Below are 8,649 nucleotides of genomic sequence, written 5' to 3' on the forward strand. Positions count from 1 at the left end.
GACAAGATTTCCATAACCGCCACGGGACCTTCAGAGGAAGACCAGACCCTTCTACAGGATTACTGCTCTGACAGAATCATGTTCATCACTCCAACAGGACTGCAGCCACCACTTAATGGGACTGCTGCCACCACCCTGACCAACAGGGTGTCAGGTTATATTCTGACCCTGTAAGTTTAAGGCAGTGTTTCTATATCATTGCCTTGATCTTTATTTTCTTTTAAATTGTAATTCTGGTTTAGGCCCCCCCCCCCCAGGTTTGCCTTAAATCCAGTGCAAAACTCAATGTACTCATTCCTTGTTTTCCTCCCAAAACAGAATTTCCCATCCCCAAACCTTTGCCAGATGGAAAAGGAGGCTGTGAGGAACAAGAAGGATCCCCAGGACACCCAGGCATGTGAGAAGGAAGTCAGTGCCCCTTTCCCCCTTTCTCCTCCTCCATCTCCCAGCCCAGCATGGCCCCCAGCTGCAGGACAACCCTGCTGCCAACACCATCCTACCGGAGATGCACTGGGGGGATCTCCTTCCCATTCCCTCAGGTATGGAGGCAAATCCCTTCCTCTCCTTGTCTTTCCTCCTCCAGACAAGAAGCTGAGAATTGGGACCAGGGAGAAGAAATCCCCACAGCAGAATCTCGTAGAAAAAGCTGTTTTGAGCAGCTCCACGGCAAGGGAATTCAACAGGTAGGAAAAGCCAGTGTCATCCCACAGGAGGAGGGGCTGCAAACACAGTCTGGGGTGCTCTGAGGAGGAAAGACCCACCCTGAGCCAGGAAGCTGGGCAGAGCTTCAGCCAGAGATCAGAGCTGGTGGCCCATGGGCAGCTTCATGATAGGGAGAAGCCTTACAAATGCTTGGAGTGTGGGAAGATCTTCAGGCAGGGCAATATCCTGATCAACCACCAGATGATCCACACTGGGAAATGGGCTTGTGAGTGTGGGGAGTATGGGAAGGGCTTCAGCTGTGGCTCTGCCCTTGTCAACCACCAGCGGATTCACACCAAGGAGAGGCCCTTCCGCTGACCTGACTGTGGGAAGGGCTTCAACCACAACTCCAAGCTCATCATCCACCAGCGCATCCACACTGGGGAGCGGCCCTACCAGTGTCCCACGTGTCAGAAGAAGTTTCACACTAGCTCTAATCTCCTCCTGCATGAGCAGATTCACACAGATGAGAGGCCCTTCTGCTGCCCTGATTGCGGGAAGGGCTTCAACCGCAAATCCACCCTCATCACCCACCAGAGCATCCACACTGGGGAGAGGCCCTATGAGTGTCCCAAGTGCAGGAAGAGCTTCTCAGACCGCTCATTCTTTAACCGACACCAACGGAGGCACCGGTAAGGGAAGCCTTACGAGAACCCTGACTGCAGGTAGAGCTTCACGCACTGCTCCATCTCCATCCCCATTGGAGGACTCACAATGGTCAGAGCCCTGGTGACCCACATTCCTTGTGATACACAGGAGGAAGTGATTTGTGTTCCTTTTTCTTTGCTTCTTATTATCTTTTGATTTATCTCTCTCCCTTCAAAACACAAATAATCAGGGTAAAAATCAACCCTATTCATCAAAGGCATCTAAAGCCTCACATTTTTCTTGTGTTTTGAGGGAAACTTGAATTCTTGGAGACGTCTGGGAGGATATGGGGGGGTTTGGGGGTATTTAGACTGGTTTTCTTTATTTCTTGGCACTCCAAAAGATGAGAGGGATTGATCTGTCAGCTCAAAACCACTCAATCCTACTGAAAACTACTCAGTCCCACCCCAAAATTCCTCAATTCCACAGCCCCTGGAAGTGAAATGGGGTTGGAAGTAGATTGGGCAAAGTGGGATGCAAATCAGGAGGGGTGAGATGGGCACTGGGTGGGGAAGGATGGGTGGGATGTGGTTTGGGAGGTGTGAAATGGGGGAAATACAGCTTGGGAAGGGGGTCATGATGTCCAGGAGTGGTGGGGTGGGTTGGGGTTGGGACTGGGGAGGTGGGCTGGGGTCTGGAATGAGGCAGATGAAGTTTGGGGATAATGAAGGGAAGGGAAGCCCGTTACTGTGTGAGTTTTTGGATATTCCATGTTCATGAAGAGATGCTGGGGTATCTCACATTTCTGAGGTGGTTTTGGGGCACTCCCCAGCTCTTGGGGGTTTCCTGAGAGCAGCTCCATGGAGCCCCATTTCCAGGGGTGGTTGCCATGGGCACGAGCTCAGGGATGTAGCCAGAGTCCGTAGCCTTGGTGTTGAAGAGCAGAGAAATGACGAATGGCCCCAGACATCTCCAGTGTGTGTTTGGGACCTGTGAGCTTACTGAGGAGAGGTCAACAGCAATCCCCTGGAGAGATGCACCTTAGACACCGGGCGTTCCTCACAGCTCAGGATGAGGAAAGAAGCTTCCCCCATGGTGCCTTGCAGCACTATATTAATTTATCCCAATTCTTTCCTCCCTATTGGCCCGTTGACCTTTCCCACCCCTTTTACCCTTATATGTTCATCTTCTGATGAGTTCTCCCTTCCCTGTAATCCCATTGGTTTATGTCTCTTGCTATCCACACTAGCATTTCCTATTGGTCCCTTCCCTGTGTAACACCCGTGAGCCCTCAGACCATTGGATCCCTGATGCTCTTCTCCACCCTTTCTTTTCCTCATTTATAACCTAGACCCTCCTTTGGCTTTGTCTTTGGCCCTGGACCTCTTCAGCGTTGCCTGAATAAAGTACATTGGAACTCCATGCCTGGAACCTCCGGTGTTTTCACTGCTGACCTGCTCCATGTGTGTGTCTGTGTGTGTGTCTGTGTGTATGTGTGTGTGTGTCTGTGTGTATGTGTGTGTGTGCTGGGGCTCTCATGTCTCCTGCCCATTGGTGCATCATGCTCTCAGGGAAGTTGCATCTACCACCACTGTAGACCACAACAGTGGCGCCCAAACAGGGACCTTCGTCTGGTGCCCCTGGAGAGCATCTCCAGCATGGCTGCAATCTAAGTTGCCTTTGAGTCAGCCACTAGACTAAGACAACCTCTGAATTTTATCTGGGCACGCTGAAGGGAGAGACTTGCAATCCTCCCAAAGTCGTGGGCTGGAGGATTGCTTTCCTTGACACACCCCCACGAGATCCTTTGTTGATGCACTGCTGGATGAGTATGTTTCAGTCAGTCACCCTTTTCTTTTGTTTTCTCATTTTAACTTGTGGGTGGAAAGACTGCAGAATGGGCACAAAACTCGTTCCACAATGGGAGATTTCTATCCAAGTTACATTAGCCCTAGTTGCTCGGGAAATTAATTTTTCAAAGGGGAATTTGAAAGCTTTTGTGCATCTTCTTCTCAAATATTTTATGTTACAAGGGAATCAGTTTAATCACTTGAGATTTGGGGTATGGTTGGGATCAAGATATTTGTTTTATAAATGGAGGGCAATTTTAAAGTAGAGAAGTTTTATTGTCTTTTTCATTCCATTTATGGCAAAATGTTTTATCCTCTTTTTTGTTCTATTTATGATTCAGTTTAAAAATCAGGGGAAAATTTGGGAAAAGTTTTGGGTCTCCCCTTCAAAACCCCTTCCCTTCATCCTCTCCCCAAGCCCCTAGACCCTCTTCCCCGCCTGGGGAGCAATCAGCAAGTGGATGTCGCTGTTCAGCACAGGGTTTCTGCTGTCTCCCTGATGCCTCCCGATCTCCTCTCTCCCCTTACCAGGACGGCACTGGGCATGCTGCTCTGGACCTTCCCCTCAACCTTCCTCCTATGCCCGCATACCCTCCTTCATCTCCCCCAGTGGCCATTACCCCATATAATGGTGCCGGCAATGTGGCGGCCCTGCCATTTTGTTCCCTCCTGATCCAAGTTTTTTCCACCCTCCATCCCAAAATGGCCACTTTCCCGCCTCTCCTCTGCCCTTTTCTGTGACAGTGGTCACAAGGGTTGCAGGATGAAGAGAGAGGTGAAAATGTTGATCTCATGTTCAGAAGGCTTGATTTATTATTTTATGATATATATACTACATTATAACTATACTAAAAAGAAATAGAAGGAAAAGTTCTCAGAAGGCTAGCTAAGCTAAGAATAGAAAAGAAAGAATGAATAACAAAGATCTGTGTCCCGGCAGAAAGCAAGAGCAGCTCTGCCATGAGTGGTCAGTAAATCCAAACATCCACAAGAGACCAATTGTGGACCCACCTGTTGCATTCCACAGCAGCAGATAACCATTGTTTACATTTTGTTGCTAAGGCCACAGCTTCTCAGAAGGGAAAAAAATCCCAAGAAAGTTTTTTTCACAAAAGATGTCTGTGACATGTCACCCTTTTAAGTTTAGTTTAATTAAAAGGAAAGTGTTTGCAATTTTCTCTGCTGGGCCCATGCCGAGGAAAGAACAAACACTTGACAGGTTATCTCTTGCCAATCAAAACCTCACTCACGGGCTGGTGTGGAATGAACAGGGAATTTCTTCACCTGTAGAACTTACAATTCTGTCAAATCACTAAAACAATCTTACAATATAAGAAAATGCAAAAACAATGTAAAGAAAGTCTAAGTCCAAGCAGCTGAGCTTCAGGAAAAGTCCATGGGCTGAAGATGTTCCTCTTTGCCATGTCTGAAAAATCCTTTTGGTCCTGAAACAGGCTTGCTGCAGAAAAGTCCATCAATAGTTATCAAAAGTCTATTGACAATCATCAAACAATTTCAAACAATTTCAGATAATTCCTGGAAATTCTTGCCAGAGCCCTTTATTGAACAACTTGGGCTGAAGCTAATTTTTGGCCCTTCAATACTTCAGAGCTTCTGCCAGCTATTTAAGTTTTTTTTTTTTGTGTTTTTGTTTGTTTATTTGTTTGTTTGTTTTTGTTTTTTTGTTTGTTTGTTTGTTTTTTGTTTGTCAGGAAGACCAGCAGCAGCAGAGCAGCCAGAGAAAGGCCCTGGGGGGGCCCTGGCCAATCAGAAAGGCGGCCCAGGACCGGAAGGGGGAAGCAAAACCCCCAAACCCATCAGGAGCCTGGGAGGTGGCCCTGGCCCAGGGACCCGAGCCCAACAGCTCAGGCCCAGCCCCCAAGGCAGGCTCTGCCTTGCCACAGGCCTGCACTCTGCTGCCAGTACAATGGCAGAACGAGTGATGAAACGCTTCTTTTCCCCAAAATCACCAAGGCATGCCAGCAGCAGGGAAACAGAAGCCTTCCCAAAAATCCTCATCTTGGGACTGGGAATGTTTGTTCCCCAGAGCAAACAAGCCATGATCGCTTCCCGCTGTGCCCTCTTCCTCTGCAATGCAAATGCAACAGTTGTGTCTCCCATCTGCCTCACGGCACCACCCCCTCCGGGCGGGCGACCAAAGGCAGAACTTTCGGGACCCACCTGCCCCTCGCCGCTGGTGTGTGTGAGGGGCAGCAGAGAGATTCGCATCCTCCAGGGGGCAGCAACTGACCAAACACCCCCCAACCCGCCGAGAACGCTGATTTGGAACGCCAGCAACAGGGCTGCGCTCACAGCCAGCTGGCGAGTCACGCCTCCTCCATGGAAGGAGAGGCTGGCGCCCTCTTCCCCTGTCCCAGTTTCCCCCGCAGGGGCAGCCCTGGGACAGCCCAAAAAACTTGGGGGGGAAGTCACGCTGGGTGCAGCAGCCGCTGCAAGCTGCTCCGAGGGTCCCATAGGTTTGGCGCCATCTTCAGCATCACCCTGAACAGGCACTGGCTCAGTTTGAGGTGACGGAGGTGCACGGGAACACGCCGTTGCTGTGTTGCTTGGCCCCAGGAGCGGCAGCACAGACGCGCGATCTGCCTCTGTGGGAGAGGCTGGTGGGCACGGCACAGGGTTGACAGTGTCTCCTGCCCCTGGCTCTGGGGTGAGCTCAGTGGAAGATGCAGTTGCAGAAGCGGCCGGAGTGCGCACGGGCAATGGCGGGGCCGGCACAGGCAGTGGCGAAACAGCCGGGGGGAGCGGTGGCGGAGGATCGCAGGGAGCGGTGTTTCTGACTCTCAGGCGCAGGCGGGGAAGTCGGCGGAGGTGCAGACAGGGCTGCCCGGGAAGGCCGCCAGGGGGCGGGTCCTGGAGGCAGCCACGCCAGCTCGGCAGGCGGCGCCTCAGAGACTGGTGCTGCCCCCATCTCTGAGCAGGGTGGGTTCCAGGAGGCCGGCTACTCATCATCCCCCAGAGAGAGATGAGGGGGGAGAAAAGATGGCTCCATCTTAGCATGCTCCAAAAATGCAGAGAAAAAAACTTTGGCTCCGGACAAGATCTCCCCCCATGCCAGGATGCAGGGGGGCTGGGAAGCAGCAGTTCATCCCCCTCCTAAGGGTCTTCTCCCGCAGGAGTCAGGGGAAATGGGGCGAGCCTGTTGCAGTTAGCAATCCAGGGAAAAACAGCTGCTCTTCATTCCAAGACCGGAAAGAGTGCCTTAAATGTTAGGTAAATTCAGGGCTGTCCAAATCCACGGTCCAAAAGGACTTGGAAAATGGATTCCATGCACTCCCATACAAACACATCCAGGGCATACAGCACATTCCTAAAAAAACCAAAATCTTTGCCCATTGGAAAAACTCATAGAAATGTCTTTCTGACAGGAAAATTCAGAGAATTCAATCCTCTTCACCCTATTTTTGCCAGAAGGCAATAAGTTTCTCCTCTGAAGGGGAGAAAGGAACCTTGGCCCTGGTGGGAACGCCCCACCACCTTTGCAGCCATAATCTGTGAAGGCCAGGATCATCGAGAAGGGAAAAGGCAACAGTACCTTGTGACAGCATCCAGCATGCTCTGGCCATCTGCACGGTGCTGCTAGGCTGTCTGAACATCTCCCTGGAGGCTTTTCAGAAGGTTCTCTTTGTGGTCAGCCTTGCTTTGAACTCTGTCCAAATTAGGATCTTCACTTCTTCAGCTCCTGGCTAGAATCCACTTCTGTGGTCACTTGTGAAGCAACCATCAATGCCACACATTCGGGGTTTACCCAGTGCAGCAATTGCTCCTCTGGGGTCTCATCAAGTGATGATTTGCTCTTCAGATGAGAAGTCCACAACTGATGATTTATCCTTCAGTCACTCAGGGTTCACCAATTGTGACAGTGGTCACAAGGGTTTTGAGGTGAAGAGAGAGGTGAGAATGTTGACCTCATGTTCAGAAGACTTGATTTATTATTTTATGATACATATATTACATTATGACTATACTAAAAAGAATGGAAGAGAAGGTTCTCAGATGGCTAGCTAAGCTAAGAATAGAAAAGAATGACTAACAAAGGTCTGTGTCCTGGCAGAAAGCAAGAGCAGCTCTGCCATGAGTGGTCAGTAAATCCAAACATCCACAGGAGACCAATCACGGATCCACCTGTTACATTCCACAGCAGCAGATAACCATTGTTTATATTTTGTTGCTGAGGCCACAGCTTCTCAGAAGGGAGAAAAATCCTAAAAAAAGGATTTTTATGAAAAGATGCATGTGACAGCTGTGTCTGTCAAAAGAATTCACAAACCCAAGAGGCAAAGAGAAGGGTTTCAGAGTGGCCATTTGAGAAGACAGCCTTTCTGAAATCTCTGGCATATGAGGCCCCTCTGTCACTGCTTCCTAGAAGCTGTGAGACCGGGCCATGCTGCTGTTTGTTGTCACCTCCCTGTACCTGTCCGTGAGACACAGTGCCACTGGGCTGTTATTGGGGCCTTTTCCTTCTTTGCCAGCCCCAGCAGGCATTCAGCAGGGAGAGTCTGCACTGCCACTCTGGAGCTGAGTTTCCACTCTATGATCTCGGCCTCTCTGTCACCACCTCCACTCCCCCTCACACATTCCCCAAAAAAGCAGCAGGATATCTGCTGGGACCCCCTCAGCCTGCAGGAAGGCCAAGTGGGTCCTGGCCTCTCCTGACCCACGCACAGCTTTCTTTCATCCCAGCATGGAAATATAAAAACTGTATTATCACATCACACAGAGGGCCAGGAGCTTTTTATTTTGACTGCAAGTGTCCACAGGGCATTAGGGAAGAGAAGAAAAAGAGTGTTTTGCAGCAAGCAACCTGTCTACTCAGGCAGGATGGTAGGAAAAGTGTCTGGAAGCTGCTTTTTAGGACTTTGGTTGTTCTGCTGAAGCTTCTGACAGAGCTGATGGGCAAATCCCAGAGCTGTGGAGAATTCCTGGGAAATTTGTCCTTGGATATGTCTATGAATGCTCTCTCAGCCATGAACTGCCATCTGTGTCCTGCCCATATGTTACTGCCTTGACTTTTGAGTGTCTGAGGTGCCTCTTGAGGCTGCTGTGGACCTCCTTCACCAAGGAATGGATTGTGATACAACATCCCTTTCTGCTTATGTTTGGGCACTGACAGAGCATGGACCATTCTGGCTGGAGCTTGGGCTCTGGCCAAGCAAGATTGCTGATGAGAGCAGCTCATGGTCCTCAGCTCTTCCCTGCTGCTGGGACAGACAGACATGGACATGGGGACAGAATGGAGCTGCCTCATCTGCCAGGTCACTAAGAAGGATGTGAATTTTTCTCTGCCCTGTCACCACCAGTTCTGCCTGGGCTGCATCCTGCAGTGGGCAGAGAGAAATCCAGCGTGCCCACTCTGCAGAAGAATGATAGAAGCTGTCAGATTTTCTGAGTAGGATGAACAGGACTACATACAATGTGCCATCAGCTCCCCCAAACAATTGCTGGAGTCCAGCAGGGAGAGAGCCTGGCCACCTTGCTGAAAGCAGCCCCC

General features: G+C 50.3%; 1 pseudogene; it reads left to right on the plus strand.

Moving 5' to 3' along the window:
• The window catches only part of LOC134434467 (serine/threonine-protein kinase pim-1-like), a 40,428-nt pseudogene extending 34,118 nt beyond the window's left edge, over nt 1-6,310 (plus strand).
• Nucleotides 6,311-8,649: the final 2,339 nt, after the last annotated feature.

Source organism: Melospiza melodia, unplaced genomic scaffold, assembly GCF_035770615.1.
Source record: "Melospiza melodia melodia isolate bMelMel2 unplaced genomic scaffold, bMelMel2.pri scaffold_37, whole genome shotgun sequence".
Taxonomy (NCBI): domain Eukaryota; kingdom Metazoa; phylum Chordata; class Aves; order Passeriformes; family Passerellidae; genus Melospiza; species Melospiza melodia.